Here is a 15,687-nt window from a genome sequence, read left to right on the forward strand (position 1 = left end):
AGGAGGTCTCTGAGCTCTCTGTGCAGAGGATACACTTGTAGGATCGCTGAAACCAAAGTGGATCGAAGCTGGGGAGACCTGGGGCTCATGCACAGAGGACACCTTGGCAGGATAAAGCTGAAGTGGTTGTAAATGGATGTTTCAGGACTGTCTGCACGGAGCGTGCGACAGAGGGGCAGCTGGAGCGGAGTGGGATACAGGGCAGGAGGTCCTGGGGTGCTCCGCACAGGGGCACCCTAGCAGGACAGCTGAAGTGGGTGTGGGCTGATGTGGTCTGTACGAAATACACCCTGGCAGGCAGGACAGCCAAAGCTGAAATGGTTGCAAGCCCGATTATCTTGGCACTCTCAACATTGAGGGTGACCTGGTAAGACAGCCGAAGCCCAACTCGGTGCAAGCCCGAGGCTTCCCGGTGTGCACCGTTTTGTGGCCACTCTGGTGGGGCAGTTGTGGTTGGTGTGGGCTAGGAGTGTTGCACTTCCGGAGGCACCAGGCTGCTTAGGGCACCCATACTGTGCTCTGGTCTGTTGTTCTGGGGGGAAGGGAGTGTTGACCATGCCTCTCAGCTCCCCCCCCCCCCAGAGTGTTTCAGCAGCTCTGGAGTGCTGGGGCTGCTGTATACGCTAGCTGCTCTTTTTTCCTCATGCCATAGCACAGCTGGGTCTGCTCTGGACTGGTGGACGTGGGGCTCATGGAGGTGTCAAGCCAGCTGTGGCATCCAGACCTGCTGTAGTCTGGCTTTTAAGGTTGAGGGGGAGTGTAAACCATGTCTCTCTCCTGTACCTCCAACCCAGAGAGAATTTCTGCAGCCTCTCTGCCATTTGGCAAAGTTCAAGGGTCATCCCTTTTATTTGCTAGTTGCTCTTTTACTTGTTTATTTTATTTCTTTTCAGCGTAACAGTATTCATTGTTTTTGCACCACACCCAGTGCTCCATGTTGCTCTTTTAAGCCGCAGCTTTCTTTTTGTGTCTGAGGACAGACGGATTTATCTCCAGTCCCTCAGTACTGTTTCTCCCCCTGCAGTCCACAGCATCAGGGTAGGTGCTCCCTTCGTTCCTAGATCTCCAGCTCTTACAGTTCTCGTTGGCTGTTTTATCTTGGGTTGTGTAGAAGCTGCTGTGAGCCCTTAGTTCTTCAGGAGGAACCGTTCTATGAATATGTGTATTTTAGTGGTGAGTTCAGGATTTTCCTATATTGTCATCTCAGACCAAACTCCTTTGTGTGGTTTTAGTATTGTAAGGACCTATTTCATATTTTTATATTTTAGCAAGAGGCTTTCATTGAGGTTAAACAAAAACCTTGTTGTTTAACTCTTATACTCCCTGCTCCCCTTCCCCCAGGGGATTCACTTAAAAGCAAGTCCCAGAAACCAGCTCCAGGTGACAAAGCCCAGATACAAGGGTGGGTCAGGCCAGGTGGAGACATCGATCAGTGGGGGGTTGCATACTGTCTCCCTAGCTACCAAGGAATATGGGCCCCCGCCCTTTGGCGCCAATCCTAGTCAAGGTGTAATAGGCTGGTTCAAATGTCTACTAGGGTAAATTGTAATTCAGTTGGTCACCCAGCATCACTGTGGAGTTTCCTGTGTGTGTTAGAATCTCATTGGCCACCTGTGTGTGGCCAGGCCCGACCGCACGGCCTTGGCCCTTAAAAGCTAGTATGTGAAACAGAGAAGGGTCGCCCTCTCTTGTAAGAGGTGCGCTCCCGAACGTTCGGTCTGATTCTTTTTTTTTTTTAAGGATTTTATTTATTTGGCAGAGAGAGGTCACAAGTAGGTGGAGAGGCAGGCAGAGAGAGAGGGGGAAGCAGGCTCCCTGCCAAGCAGAGAGCTCGATTCGGGGCTCGATCCCAGGACCCTGAGATTGTGACCTGAGCTGAAGGCAGAGGCTTAACCCACTGAGCCACCCAGGCGCCCCGTTCGGTCTGATTCTTGATGCTTGGCGCGAAATAAAGCTTTGCTTGACCTTTGCTTTATATCAGTCTCGCTCCTTTAATCACCGACCCATTATTGGGGCATAACAGTATTAAGATAATGCTGGCCTCATTAGAATCAGTTGGGAAGTGTCTTACCCGCTTAAGAATTTGTGAATAATTGGTGCTATTCTTTCAAATGTCTGGCAGAACTCACAAGCCAAAAGCCATTTGGTTGTTGGCTTTTCTTCATAGGAACTTTTTTTTATTGTACATAATACATACATAATGTAATTTTTAAAATTGTACATAATACATACTTTTTAATTGTACATAATACACAATTTTTTATTGTACATAATACATAATGTAATTTTTTAAAATTTAAATTAACAAAATATATTATTAGTTTCAGAGGTAGAGGTCAGTGATTCGTCTTATATAATACCCGGTGCTGCTTACATCAGGTGCCCTCCTTAATGTCCATCACCCAGTTACCCCAGTCCCTTCCCTCCAACAACACCCAGTTTTTTCCTTTGATTAAGAGTCTCTTATGGTGGGGCTCCTGGGTGGCTCAGTGGGTTAAGCCTCTGCCTTCAGCTCAGGTCATGATCTCAGGGTCTGGGGATCCAGCCCTGCATCGGGCTCTCTGCTCAGCAGGGAGCCTGCTTCCCCCTCCCCCTCTGCCTGCCTCTCTGCCTACTTGCGATCTCTGTCAAATAAATAAATAAAATCTTAAAAAAAAAAAAGTCTCTTACGGTTTGTCTCCCTAATTTTGTCTTTTCTTTTCCCCTCTCTTCCCCTATGGTCACGTTTTCTTAAATTCCACATATGAGATCATTTAATTGTCTGACTTATTTCGCTTAGCATAATACCCTCTCGTTCCAACCATGTTGTTCCAGATGTCAAGATTTCACTTTTTTTTAATTTAATTTTATTTATTTATTTGACAGAGAGAGAGCACAAGTAGAGCAGCAAGCAGAGGGAGAAGCAGGCTTTCCACTAAGCTGGGAGCCTGATGCGGGGATAGATCCTGGGACCCTGGGACCATGACCTGAGCTGAAGGCAGCTGCTTAACCGACTGAGCAACCCAGGCACCCAGAATTTCACTTTTTGATGGCTGAGTGGTATTCCATTATGTACACATACATACATACACACATACGTACCACATCTTTGTCAGTTCATCCATCCATGGACATCAGGGCCCTTTCCATTGTTTGGCTATTGTGGACATTGCTGCTATAAACATTGGGATGTAGGTGCCCCTTCAGATCACTACATCTATATCTCTGGAGTAAATACCTCGTAGTGCAATTGCTGGGCTGTAAGTTAGCTATTTTCAACTTTTTGAGGGAACTCCAAAGTATTTTATAGACTGGCTGTGCCAGCTTACATTCTCACCAAAAGTGTAAGAAGGTTTCCCTTTCTGCACATCCTCCCCAACATCTGTTTCCTGACTTGTTAATTTTATCCAATCTGACTGGTGTGAGGTGATATCTCATTGTGCTTTTGATTTGTATTTCCCTCATGCCAGGTGATACTGAGCATTTTTTCATGTGTCTGTTGGCCATCTGGATGGCTTCTTTGAGAAATGTCTGTTCATGTATACTGCCCATTTCTTGATTGGATTATTTATCCTTTCATTATTGGGTTTGGTAAATTCTTCATAGATTGTGGATACTAGCGCTCTGTGTCATACGACATTTGCAAATAGCTTCTCTCATTCTGTCAATTCTCTTTTGCTTCTGTCAGCTGTTTCCTTTGCTATGGAAAGTTTTTTACCTTGATGAAGTCCCGATAGTTCATTTTTGCTTTTATTCCCTTGCCTCTGGAGACCTAACAAGTAATTGCTGCAGCCAAGGTCACAGAAGTTGCTGCCCATCTCCTCCTGTAGGATTTTAATGGTTCCTGTCACAATTTACGTCTTTCATCCATTTTGAGTCTTTTTGTGTATGGTGTAAGGAAATGGTCCAGTTTCATTCTTCTGCATGTGGCTGTCCAATATACCCAACACCATTTGTTGAAGAGACTTTTTTCCAGTGAATATTCTTTTCTGCTTTGTCAAAGATTAGCTGACTATAGAGTTGAGGGTCCATTTCTGGGTTCTCTATTCTGCTCATTGAACTGGTTTCTGCTTTTGTGCCAGTACCATACTGACATGATGATGACAGTAGTGGTTTTTTGTTTTACAATTTTTTTTTATTATGTTAGCCACAGTACATCATTAGTTTTTGATGCAGTGTTCTGTGATTCATTGTTCACATATAATACCCAGTGCTCCATGCAACACGTGCCCTCCTTGATACCTATCACTGGACTAACCCATCCCGTTACCCCTTTCCTCTCTAAACCCCTCAGTTTGTTTCCCAGAATCCATAGTCTCTCATGGTTCATCTCCCCCTCTGAGTCCCCCCCCCCCACTTCATTTTTCCCTTCCTTCTCCCAGGGTCCTTCATGCTAGTTCCTATGTTCCACAAATAAGTGAAACCATATAATAATTGTCTTTCTCTGCTTGATTTATTTCACTTAGCATAATCTCCTCCAGTTCCATTCATGTTGGGCAAATTTTGGGTATTCACGCTTCCTGATGGCTGAGTAAAACTCCATTATATATGTGGACCACATCTTCTTTATCCATTTGTCTGTTGAAGGACATCTCGGCTCCTTCCACAGTCTGGCTACTGTGGCCATTGCTGCTATGAACATTGGGGTGCATGTGGCCCTTCTTTTCACTACATCTGTATCTTTGGGGTAAATACCCAGTAGTGCAACTGCTGGGTCATAGGGTAGCTCTATTTTCAGTTTTTTGAGGAACCTCCACTCTGTTTTCCAAAGTGGCTGTACCACCTTTCATTCCCACCAACAGGGTAGTAGAGTTCCCCTTTCTCCACAATCTTTCCAACATCTGTTGTTTCTTGCCTTGTCAATTTTTGCCATTCTAACTGGTGTAAGGTGGTATCTCAGCGTGGTTTTTATTTGAATTTTCCTGATGGCTAATGATGTTGAATATTTTATAATTTGTCTGTTAGCCATTTGTATGTCTTCGTTGGAGAAGTGACTGTTCATGTCTTCTGCCCATTTTTTGACTTGATTATCAGTTTTTCGGGTGTTTAGTTTGAGAAGTTCTTTATAGATCTTGGATATCAGCCCTTTTTCTATAATGTCATTTGCGAATATCTTCTTCCATTCTGTGGGTTGCCTCTTTTTTTGTTGACTGTTTCCTTTGCTGTGCGGAAGTTTTCTATCTTGATGAAGTCCCAGAAGTTCATTTTCGCTTTTGTTTCCCTTGCCTTTGGAGCTATGTCTTGAAAGAAGTTGCTGTGGCCGATGTGGAAGAGGTTACTGCCCATGTTCTCCTCTAGGATTTTGATGGATTCCTGTCTCATTGAGGTCTTCATCCATTTAGTTTATCTTTGTGTACGGTCTAAGAGACTGGTTGAGTTTCATTCTTCAGTATATAGTTGTCCAATTTTCCCAGCACCATTTATTGGAGAGACTGTCTTTTTTCCATTGGTATTTTTTCCCGCTCTGTCGAATGTTAGTTGACCATAGAGTTGAGGCTCCATATCTGGGCTCACTCTTCTGTTCCATTAGTCTGTGTGTCTGTTTTTGTGCCAGTACCATGCTGTCTTGGTGATCACAGCTTTGTAATATAGCTTGAAATCAGTCAGTGTGATGCCCCAGCTTTGTCACATTGTTAGTGTATAGAAATGCAGCTGATTTCTGTGTGTTGATTTTGTATCCTATCTCATTGTTGAATTCTTATATGGGTTCTAGCAATTTTGGGTGGAGTCTTTTGGGTTTTTCCCATAAATTATCACATCATCTGCAAGAGTGACAGTTTGACTTCTTTGCTGATTTGAATGCCCTTCATTTCTTTCTGTTGTCTGATTGCTGAGGCTAGGATTTCTAGTACTATGTTAAACAATAGCAGGTGAGAGTAGGCATCCCTGTCATGTTCCTGACCTTAGGAGAAAAGCTCTCAGTTTTTCCCCTTGAGAATGATACTCGATGTGGGTTTTTTATAGATGGCTTTTATGATATTGAGGTATGTTCCCTGTATCCCAAAACTTTGAAGACTTAATTCAGGAAAGATACTGTATTTTGTCAAGTGGTTTTTCTGCATCAGTTGAGAGGATCATATGGTTTTTGTCTTTTATTAATGTGATCTAACACATTTATTGATTTGCAAATACTGAGCCACCCTTGCATCCCAGGAATAGTGTAATCCCAGTAGTTTATTTTTGCTTTTATTTCCCCTGCTTTAGGAAACAAATCTAGAAAGAGATTCCTATGGCTGATGTCAAGGGAATTACCGCCTGTATTCTCTTCTAGGATTTTTATGGGTTCATGTTTCACATTTAGGTCTTTGATACACTTTGAATTTACTTTTGTATATAGTGTAAGAAAGTGGCCTGGTTTCATTTTTTTGCATGTAGCTACCTAGTTTTCCCAACATCATTGATTGAAGAGACTTTTTTCCCATTGGATATTCTTTTTGCTTGGTCGAAGATTAATTTGCCAGGTAATTGTTGATGTATACCTGGGTTTTCTATTCTGTTCTATTTACCTATGTGCCTATTTCACTACCATACTATTTTGATCAGCACATACTATTTGATCAGTACAGCTTTGTAATATCACTTTAAGCCTGGAATTGATATTTCTAGTTTTTTCTTTAAACATTTTTAAAATTCATTTTAACTACCATACAGGGTCTTAGTAGTGTCAGAGGTAGAATTTAGTGATTCATCAGTTATATACAACACCCAGTGCTCATAAAGTGCCCTCCTTAATGCTTATCGCCCAGTTACTCCATCCTCCACCCACCTCTCCTCCAGCAACTCTCAATTTCCTGTTGTTAAGAGTCTTATGGTTTGTCTCCCTCTCTGTTTTTGTCTTCTTTTTCCTTTCCTTCCCCTACATTCATCTGTTTTGTTTCTTAAACTCTGTATATGAGTCAAATCATGTATTTGTCTTCCTGACTTACTTTGCTTAGTGTAATAACCTCTAGTTCCATCCACATTGTTACAGATGGCATGACTTCGTTCTTTTCTACAGCTGAGTAATATTCCATTGTATGTGTATATCGACCACATCTTTATCCATTCATCTGTCAATGTACATCTGGGCTCTTTTCCACAGTTTGGCTATTGTGGACATCGCTGCTATAAACAGTGGGGTGCATGTGTCCCTTTAAATCACTATGTCTGTGTGCTTTGAACAAATACCCAGTAGTGAAATTGTTGGGTCACAGGGTTTCTCTATTTTTAACTTTTGAGGAGCCTCCATACTGTTCTCCAGTGTGGTAAACCTGTTTGCATTCCCAACAATAGTCTAAAGAGGGTTCCCCTTTCTCCACATCCTTGTCAACATCTGTTGTTTCCTGATTTGTTAATTTTAGCCATATTGACTGATATGAGGTGGTTATCTCATTGTGGTTTTGATTTGTAGTTCCCTGATGGAAAGTGATATGGAGCATTTCCTCATTTGTCTGTTGGCCATTTGTAGGTCTTCCTTGGAGAAGCATCTGTTCATGCCTTCAGCCCATTTCTTGACTGGATTTTTGTTGTTTGGGTGTTGAGTTTGATAAGTTCTTTATATGGATACTAACCCTTTATCTGAAGACATTTGCAAATATCTTCTCCCATTCTGTATGTTGCCTTTTAGTTGTGTTGACTATTTCCTTTGCTTGCAAAAGCTTTTTATCTTGTTGAAGTCCCAGTAGTTCATTTTTGCTTTTGTTTCCCTTGCCTTTGAAGACATGTCTAGTAAGTTGTTGTGGCTGAGGTCAGAGAGGTCACTGCCTGCATTCTCCTCTAGGATTCTGAAGGTCTCCCATCTCACATTTCGGTCTTCTGTCCATTTTTATTTTTGTGTATGGTGTAAGAAAGTAGTCCAATTTTGAAGGGGCGGGGGTGGGAGGTTGGGGGAACCAGGTAGTGGGTATTAGGGAGGGCACAGATTGCATGGAGCACTGGGTGTGGTGAAAAAATAATGAATACTGTTACACTGAAAATAAATAAAAATTTAAAAAAAAAATAAAATGTAAGATTCAATTTTGAAAAAAAAGTCCAATTTCATTCTTCTGCATGTTGGTGTTCAATTTTCCTAGCACCATTTATTGAAGAGACTTTTTTCCACTGGATATTCTTTCCTGCTTTGACAAAAATTAGTTCGCCATAGAGAGTTGAGGGTCCATTTCTGGATTCTTCTCTTCCATTGATCTGCGTGTGTTTTGTGCCAGTACCATACTATCTTGATTACGGCTTTGTAATACAGCTTGAAGTCCAGAACTGTGATGCCTCCACCTTTGGTTTTCTTTTTCAAAATTACTTTAGCTATTCAAAGTATGTGGTTCCATATAGATTTTAGGATTTTTTTTTATTCTACTTCTGTGAAAAATGTTGGAGGTATTTTGATAGGTATTGCATTAAATTTGTAGACTGCTTTGGGTAGTACAGACATATTAACAGAATTTGTTTTTCTAATCCATGAGCGTGGAATATCTTAGTACTATCTCTTTTTGTCATCTTTAGTTTCTTTTATCAGTGTTTCATAGTTTTCAGAGTACAAGTCTTTCACTTCCTTAAGTTTATTTGTAGGTATTTTATTATTTCATGACAATTGTAAATGGAGTTATTTTCTTAATTTCTCTTTCTGCTTGCTTCATTATTAGTGTATAGAAATGCAGCAGACTTCTGGACATTGAATTTGTATTTTGCAACTTTACTGAATTTATCAGTTCTAGTAGATTTTTGGTGGAGTCTTTAGGGTTCTTTCTGTATAGTATTATATCATCTGCATATAGTGAAAGATTTACTTCTTCCTTACCAGTTTGGGTGCATTTTTTTTCCTTTTTCTTATCTGATTGCGGTGGCTAGGACTCTTAGTACTAGTTGAATAAAAGTGGCAAGAGTGGACATCTTTGTCCTGTTCCTGACTTTAGGGTTAAAGCTTTCCGTTTTTCCTGATTAAGTATGATACCAGGGGTTCTACATTGTGGCCTTTATTATTGAGGTATGTTCACTCTAAACCTATTGTGTTGAGGGTTTTTAATCATAAATGGATGTTGGCGTTATCAACACATTTCTGTATCTATTAAAGATAAATTTCTTCATCTATTGAAATGACCGTATGTTTCCTTTCTTTTATTAATGTGGTAGGTTATGTTGATTGATTTGTGAAATTGAACCACCCTTGCAACCCAGAAATAAATCCCACTTGATCATGGTGAATGATTTTTTAAATGTATTGCATTTTATATCCTAGTTTTTTATTGAGATTTTTTGCATCTGTGTTCACCAGGAATATTGGCCTGTAGTTCTTTTTAGTGGATTCTTTATCTGGTTTTGGTATTGGGGTAGTATTTAAATCTTGTTTAGGATTTGTATACTGAGAATTACAAAATGTTGCTAAAGGAAAAAAGAAGACACAAATAAATGGAAAGAAATCCTGTGTTCGTGGACTGGAAGATTTAATGTTAAGATGTCAAAACATAGGACATAGTCCAGGATGGCAGAGCAGTAGGAGACCTTAGTTTTGCTTCGTCCCAGGAACATAGCTAGATAGCTATCAGATCATTCTGAACACTTGTGAACACAACTGGATATCCAGGAAAAGAATACCTGCAACTCTATGAAGAGAAAAGTGACCACTTTCTGGAAGGTAGGCGATGTGGGGAAGTGAATCTGAGGCGACATATGGGAAGATAAACTGGGGACGGGGAGGGAGCCTCTGTCAGCCGACTAGCATATTATAGCAGTGGAGCACAAAATCAGAACTTTCAGTAGTCTGCTCCACTGAGGGATGTCCCTGCCTGAAAGGTGCTCAGGTGGTGAAATGGGATAGAATCCTAGGTGGGACAGTGTGGTCTCAGGATCCTCAGGGTCACAGAAGGAACGGGGGTGCCTGAGTGTGGCAGAGCTCCCAGGCATCACAGCAGCGAAAGCTGGAGGCAATCAGCTTAACCAAGAGTGGGCTTTCAGCTCAGGGTTGCCATAAACCATGAACCACACCATGATCAGGCCACTGCTCTTTGAGCAGGGGCCCAGCAAACAATAGAACCATTGCAAGACCACCCCCCCCCTTACTCCCCCAGAGAGGAAAGGCGCAGGTGTATGCTACAGGAGTTCACAGGGTTTGGAGACTTAAAATGGGGTCACATGACATCGAAACACTCAGTCATAGGCTGGGTGAACATGGAGTCAGACAGAGACTAGGGAGACAGGAGTGATTCATTGCTTTTCTCTGAGGGTACGGAGAGGAGTGGGGCTCCACACTTTCAGCTCTGGGGCTGGAGATTGGGAAGCTGCCATTTTTTAAAAAAGATTTTTATCTATTTGAGAGAGTAAGAGAGAGCACAATCAGGGTGAGGGGCAGAGGGAGAAGCAGACTCCCTGCTGAGCAGGGAGCCTGATGTGGGACTCCATCTTGGGACCCCAGGATCTCAATCTGAGCCAAAGGTAGATACTTAACTGATTGAGCCACCCAGGTACCCAGCAGGTTGCCATTTTCATTGTCATCCTATAAGCAGCATGGACAGCCTTCAGGGAACAAAAGCCACAGTGAACAATCTGGAGCAATTTACGTAGCCTGGCCCTCTGTCAAGGGCAGTGCAGTTCAGCCCAGGGCAAAGACACCTGAGAATCAGCCTAACAGGTCCCTTCCGCAGAAGAGCAGGAGAAACATCCAGCCAAGACCAAGTTTTCCAATCACAAAGAACTGCATAACTCTAGCACTAGGGGAAAATAGTATATAGAATTTATGGTTTTCCCCCCATGATTCTTGAATCACTCAATTTTAATTTTTTTCAACCCATTTATCAACTTTAAAAAAAAATCTTTTATAGCTTTCATCTTCACAGTTACATTCTATCCTTTCACTGTATTTAATTTTATTTTTGTATATATATGTTTTTCTTTCTTTATAAATTTGGGAGCAGCTCCTTCTAACACGAAAATGCACTCAGGATAGGGCTCTGTTCTCACTTGTCTGTTTATATTCCTTTTTCTTTTTTTCTCTCTTAATTTTCATTTTATAGTTACATTCTATCCTTTCATTGTATAGTTTTTTTTTCTTTACTATTTTGGGATCTAGTTTTCTAACAAATGGACCAAAATGCACACAGGATCCATTACCTTGATCTGAAAACCAAAGACCCCACCAAAAAGGAGAACTGTAGATCAGTATTTCTGACAAACATGGAAGCAAATATTCTCAACTAGACACTAGCATTGGCTAGTATTCTACTGAGGATCCAACAGTACAGTAAAAGGGTTCTTCACCACAACCAGATGGGATTCATTCCTGGGCTGTGAGGGTGGTTCAACAATTGCAAATCAATCCGTGTGATACACTGCATAAATAAAGAACCATCTGATCCTCTCAAGAGATGCAGAAAAAGCACTGACAAAGTACAGCATCCTCTCTTGATTAAAACTTTCCACAGCGTAGGGATAGAGGGAATATACCTCAGTATCAAAAGCCATCTATGAAAAGCCCACAGCAAATATGCTCAATAGGGAAGAATTAAGAGATTATTATGATGTTATTCATACAGTACATCATTAGTTTTTGATGTAGTCTTCCATGATTCATTGTGTATAACCCCCAGTGCTCCATGGAACCACTTTGGAAGACAGGTTGGCAGTTTCTACATAAAGTTAAACATAGACTTGCCATAGGACTCTGAATTAATCACACTCCTAGGTAATTTACCTCAGCGAATTAAAACGTAGGGTACACAAAAACCTATTTGCTGAAAATCAATGCTTACCACACCTTTGTTCATCATGAAAAACTGGATGCAACCATGTTGTCTTTCAGTAGGTGAATGGATAAACCGTGGAACACCCAGTGAGATACTGTTTGGCGATAAAGGGACTGAGCTACTGATTCACACATCAACATGAAGAAATCTGAAATACATTTTGCTAGGTGAGTGAACAGATCAAAACTGCTACATGTTGTGTGAGTGAATTCACATGACATTCTGGGAAAAGCAAAACTGTAGGGGCAAAAAACCCGGATGGGTTGTTGACAGGGTCTGGGGGAAGGGGAAATGGTAAATTGCAGAGGGGAAGCCTGGGGGAATTTTAGGTGATGGGATTATCCTGCACGATCCTGGAGTGGTAAATACAGAATGCCAAGCAACTGCCAAATGCATAGAACTTGGCAGTCCAAAGATTGAGCTTTAGCATATGCGCATTTAAAAAAATCATCCACGGGACACCTGGGTGGCTCAGTTGGTTAAGCGGCTGCCTTCGACTCAGGTCATGATCCTGGCGTCCTGGGATCAAGTCCCACATCGGGCTCCTTGCTCGGCGGGGAGCCTGCTTCTCCCTCTGCCTCTGCCTGCCACTCTGTCTGCCTGTGCTCACTCACTCGCTCTCCCTCTCTCTCTCTCTCTGACAAATAAATAAATAAATAAATAAATAAATAATCATCCAGAGGGGCACCTGGGTGGCTCAGTCAGTTAAGTGTCTGCCTTCAGCTCAGGTCATGATTCTAGGGTCCTGGGATGGAGCCCACTTTGGGCTCCCTGCTCAGCAGGCACTCTGCTTCTCTTTCTCCCTCTGCGTGCTGCTCCACCTGCTTGTGCACTCTCTCTCTCTCTGTCAAATAAATAAATAAAATCTTTTTAAAAATAAAAAAAAGAACTGAGAGCTTTTCCCCTAAGTTCAGGAACATGACAGGGATGTCCATTCTCACAACTGTTCTACATAGTATTAGAAGTCCTAGCTTCAGCAGACAAACAAAAAGAAATAAAAGGTATCTGAACTGGTGAAGAAGAAGTCAAACTTACTTTGTAGAGGACGTGATACTCTATGTGGAAAATCCAAAAGACTCCACTCCCAAATTGCTAGAACTCATACAATTCAGCAACGTGGCAAGATATCAAATCAGTGCACAGAAATCAGTTGCATTTCTATACACTAGCAGTGGGACTGAAGAAAGAGAACTTATGGAGTGGATCCTGTTTACAGTTGTGCCAAAATCATAAGATATCTAGGAATAAACCTAACCAAAGAGGCAAAGGGTTTGTATTCAGAAAACTATAGAACCCTCTTGAAAGTAAGTGGAATACACAAAGAAATGGAAAAATGTCCAAAGGAATATTGAAAAAGAAAACCAAAGCTGATGGCATCACAGTTCCAGACTTCAAGCTGTATTACAAAACTGTAATCACTGGATTGTTTTCCTGCTTATCGAAGATTATTTGACCAGAGTTGAGGATCTATATCTGGGTTCTCTATTCTGTTCCTTTGATCTATGTGTCTGTTTTTGTGCCAATACCATGCTGTCTTGGTGATCACAGCTTTGTAATATAACTTGAAATCGGGCAACATGATGCCCCCAGCTTTGTTTTTCTTTTTCAATATTTCCTTGGCAATTTGGGGTCTTTTCTAATTCCATACAAATTTTAGGATAGTTTGTTCCAGCACTTTGAAAAATGCCAGTGGAATTTTGATCGGGATGGCATTGAAAGTATAGCTTGCACTGGGCAGCGCAGACATTTTCACAATGTTTATTTTTCCATCTTTTTGTGTCTTCTTCACTTTCCTTCATAAGTGTCTGTAGTTCCTAGGGAATAGGTCCTTCTGCTCTTTGGTTAGGTTTATTCCAAGGTATCTTAAGGTTTTTGGTAGTATCGTAAATGGAATCAATTGCTTAATTTCTCTTTCTACAGTTAATTGTTTGTTAGTGTATAGAAAAGCAGCAATTTCTCTGCATTGATTTTTGTATCCTGCCACATTAGTGAATTGCTGTATGAATTCTAGTAATTTTGGGGTGGAGTCTTTTGGGTTTTCCACATAAAGTATCATGTCATCTGCAAAGAAAGAGTTCGACTTATTTGCCAATTTGAATACCTTTTATTTCTTTTTGTTGTCTGACTGCTGTTGCAAGGACTTCTAGTACTATGTTGAACAATAGTGGCAAGAATGGGCACCCTTTTCATGTTCCTGATCTTGAGGGAAAGGTTCTCAGCTTTTCCCCATTAAGAATGATTTTCACTGTGGGCTTCTCATAGATGGTTTTACAGATTTCCAGGAAGGCATCCATTTCTCCCAGGTTGCTTAATTTATTGGCATATAGTTATTGATAATTATTTCTAATAATTATTTCTATTTCCTTGATGTTAGTCTCTTCAATAAACGGTGTTGGGAGAATTGGACTACTATATACAGAAGAATGAAACTCAACCATTCTCTTATACCATACACAAAGATAAACTCTAAATGGATGAAAGACCTCGATGAGACAGGAATCCATAAAAATCCTAGAGAACATAGGCAGTAACCTCTTCCACATCGGCCACAGCAACTTCTTTCAAGACACAGCTCCAAAGGCAAGGGAAACAAAATGAACTTCTGGGACTTCACCAAGATAAAAACCTTCTGCACAGCAAAGGAAACAGTCAACAAAAAAAGAGGCAACCCACAGAATGGGAGAAGATATTCACCAATGACAATACAGACAAAGGGCTGATATCCAAGATCTATAAAGAACTCCTCAAACTAAACACCCAAAAAACTGACAAGTAAAAAAAAATGGGCAAAAGACATGAACAGATACTTCTCCTATGAAGACATACCGATGGCTAATAGACACATGAAAAAATGTTCATCATCATTAGCCATCAGGGAAATTCAAATAAAAACCACAGTGAGATACCACCTTACACCAGTTAGAATGGCAAAAATTAACAAGGCAAGAAACAACAAATGCTGGAGAGGCTGTGGAAAAAGGGGAACCCTCCTATCCTGTTGGTGGGAATGCAAGGTGGTACAGCCACTTTGGAAAACAGTGTGGTGGTTCCTCAAAAAACAAAATAGAGCTACCCTCTGACCCAGCAGTTGCACTACTGGGTATTTACCCCAAAGATACAGATGTAGTGAAAAGAAGGGCCACATGCACCCCAGTGTTAATAGCAGGAATGTCCACAATAGCCAGACTGTGGAAGGAGCTGAGATGTCCTTCAACAGACAAATGGGTAAAGAAGCTGAGGTCCATATATACAATGGAATATTACTCAACTGTCAGAAAGGATGCTACCATTTGCATCAACATGGGTGGAACTGGAGGAGATTATGCTAAGTGAAATAAGTCAAGCAGAGAAAAACAATTACATGGTTTCATTCAAATGTGGAAATAAGGAATAGTGTAGAGGACAATAGGGGAAGGGAGGGAAAACTGAATGGGAAGAAATCAAGGAGACAAACCATGAGAGATTCTTGACTCTGAGAAGGAAAGGAGGGTTGTGGAAAGAAAGGTGGGTGGGGGGATGGGTAAGTGGGTGATGGGCATTAATAGGGAATGTGATGTGTTGAGCACAGGATGTTCTTTCTACACAGCTGATGAATCACTGAACACTACATGTAAAACTAAGATATGTTGGTTAATTTCATTTAAATTAAATAAACATTTTATACAGTGCAAGAGATAACAAATGTAAACAGCAACCTACTGAATAGAAGATGTTTGCAAATGACATACCCAATAAAGAGTTTATATGCAAACTGTATAAAGAACTGATACAACTCAATACCCAAAAAACAACCCAATTGAAAAATGGCAGAAACATGAACAGACATTTCCCCAAAGGGCATCCAGATGGTGAACAGACTTGAAAAGATGCTCAACATGTGTCATCACCAGAAAAATGCAAATCAAAACTGCAATGAGATATCACCTCACACCTCTTGAGAATGGGAAAAATCAACAACCCAAGAAACAACTGTTGGTGAGAATGTGGAGAAAAACTCTTA

At 41.1% G+C, this 15,687-nt stretch overlaps 1 long non-coding RNA gene across 2 annotated transcripts in view; it reads left to right on the forward strand.

The window, feature by feature from the left end:
- The window catches only part of LOC308353474, a 31,224-nt gene extending 15,863 nt beyond the window's left edge, over positions 1-15,361 (forward strand). For both annotated transcript variants that reach the window (XR_013967782.1, XR_013967783.1), the window contains 2 exons: positions 11,744-11,854; positions 14,062-15,361. This is a non-coding gene — a long non-coding RNA (uncharacterized lncRNA). The remainder of the gene's footprint in view (positions 1-11,743; positions 11,855-14,061) is intronic.
- Positions 15,362-15,687: the final 326 nt, after the last annotated feature.

This window comes from Martes martes (assembly GCF_963455335.1).
Source record: "Martes martes genome assembly, chromosome: 12".
Lineage (NCBI taxonomy): Eukaryota > Metazoa > Chordata > Mammalia > Carnivora > Mustelidae > Martes > Martes martes.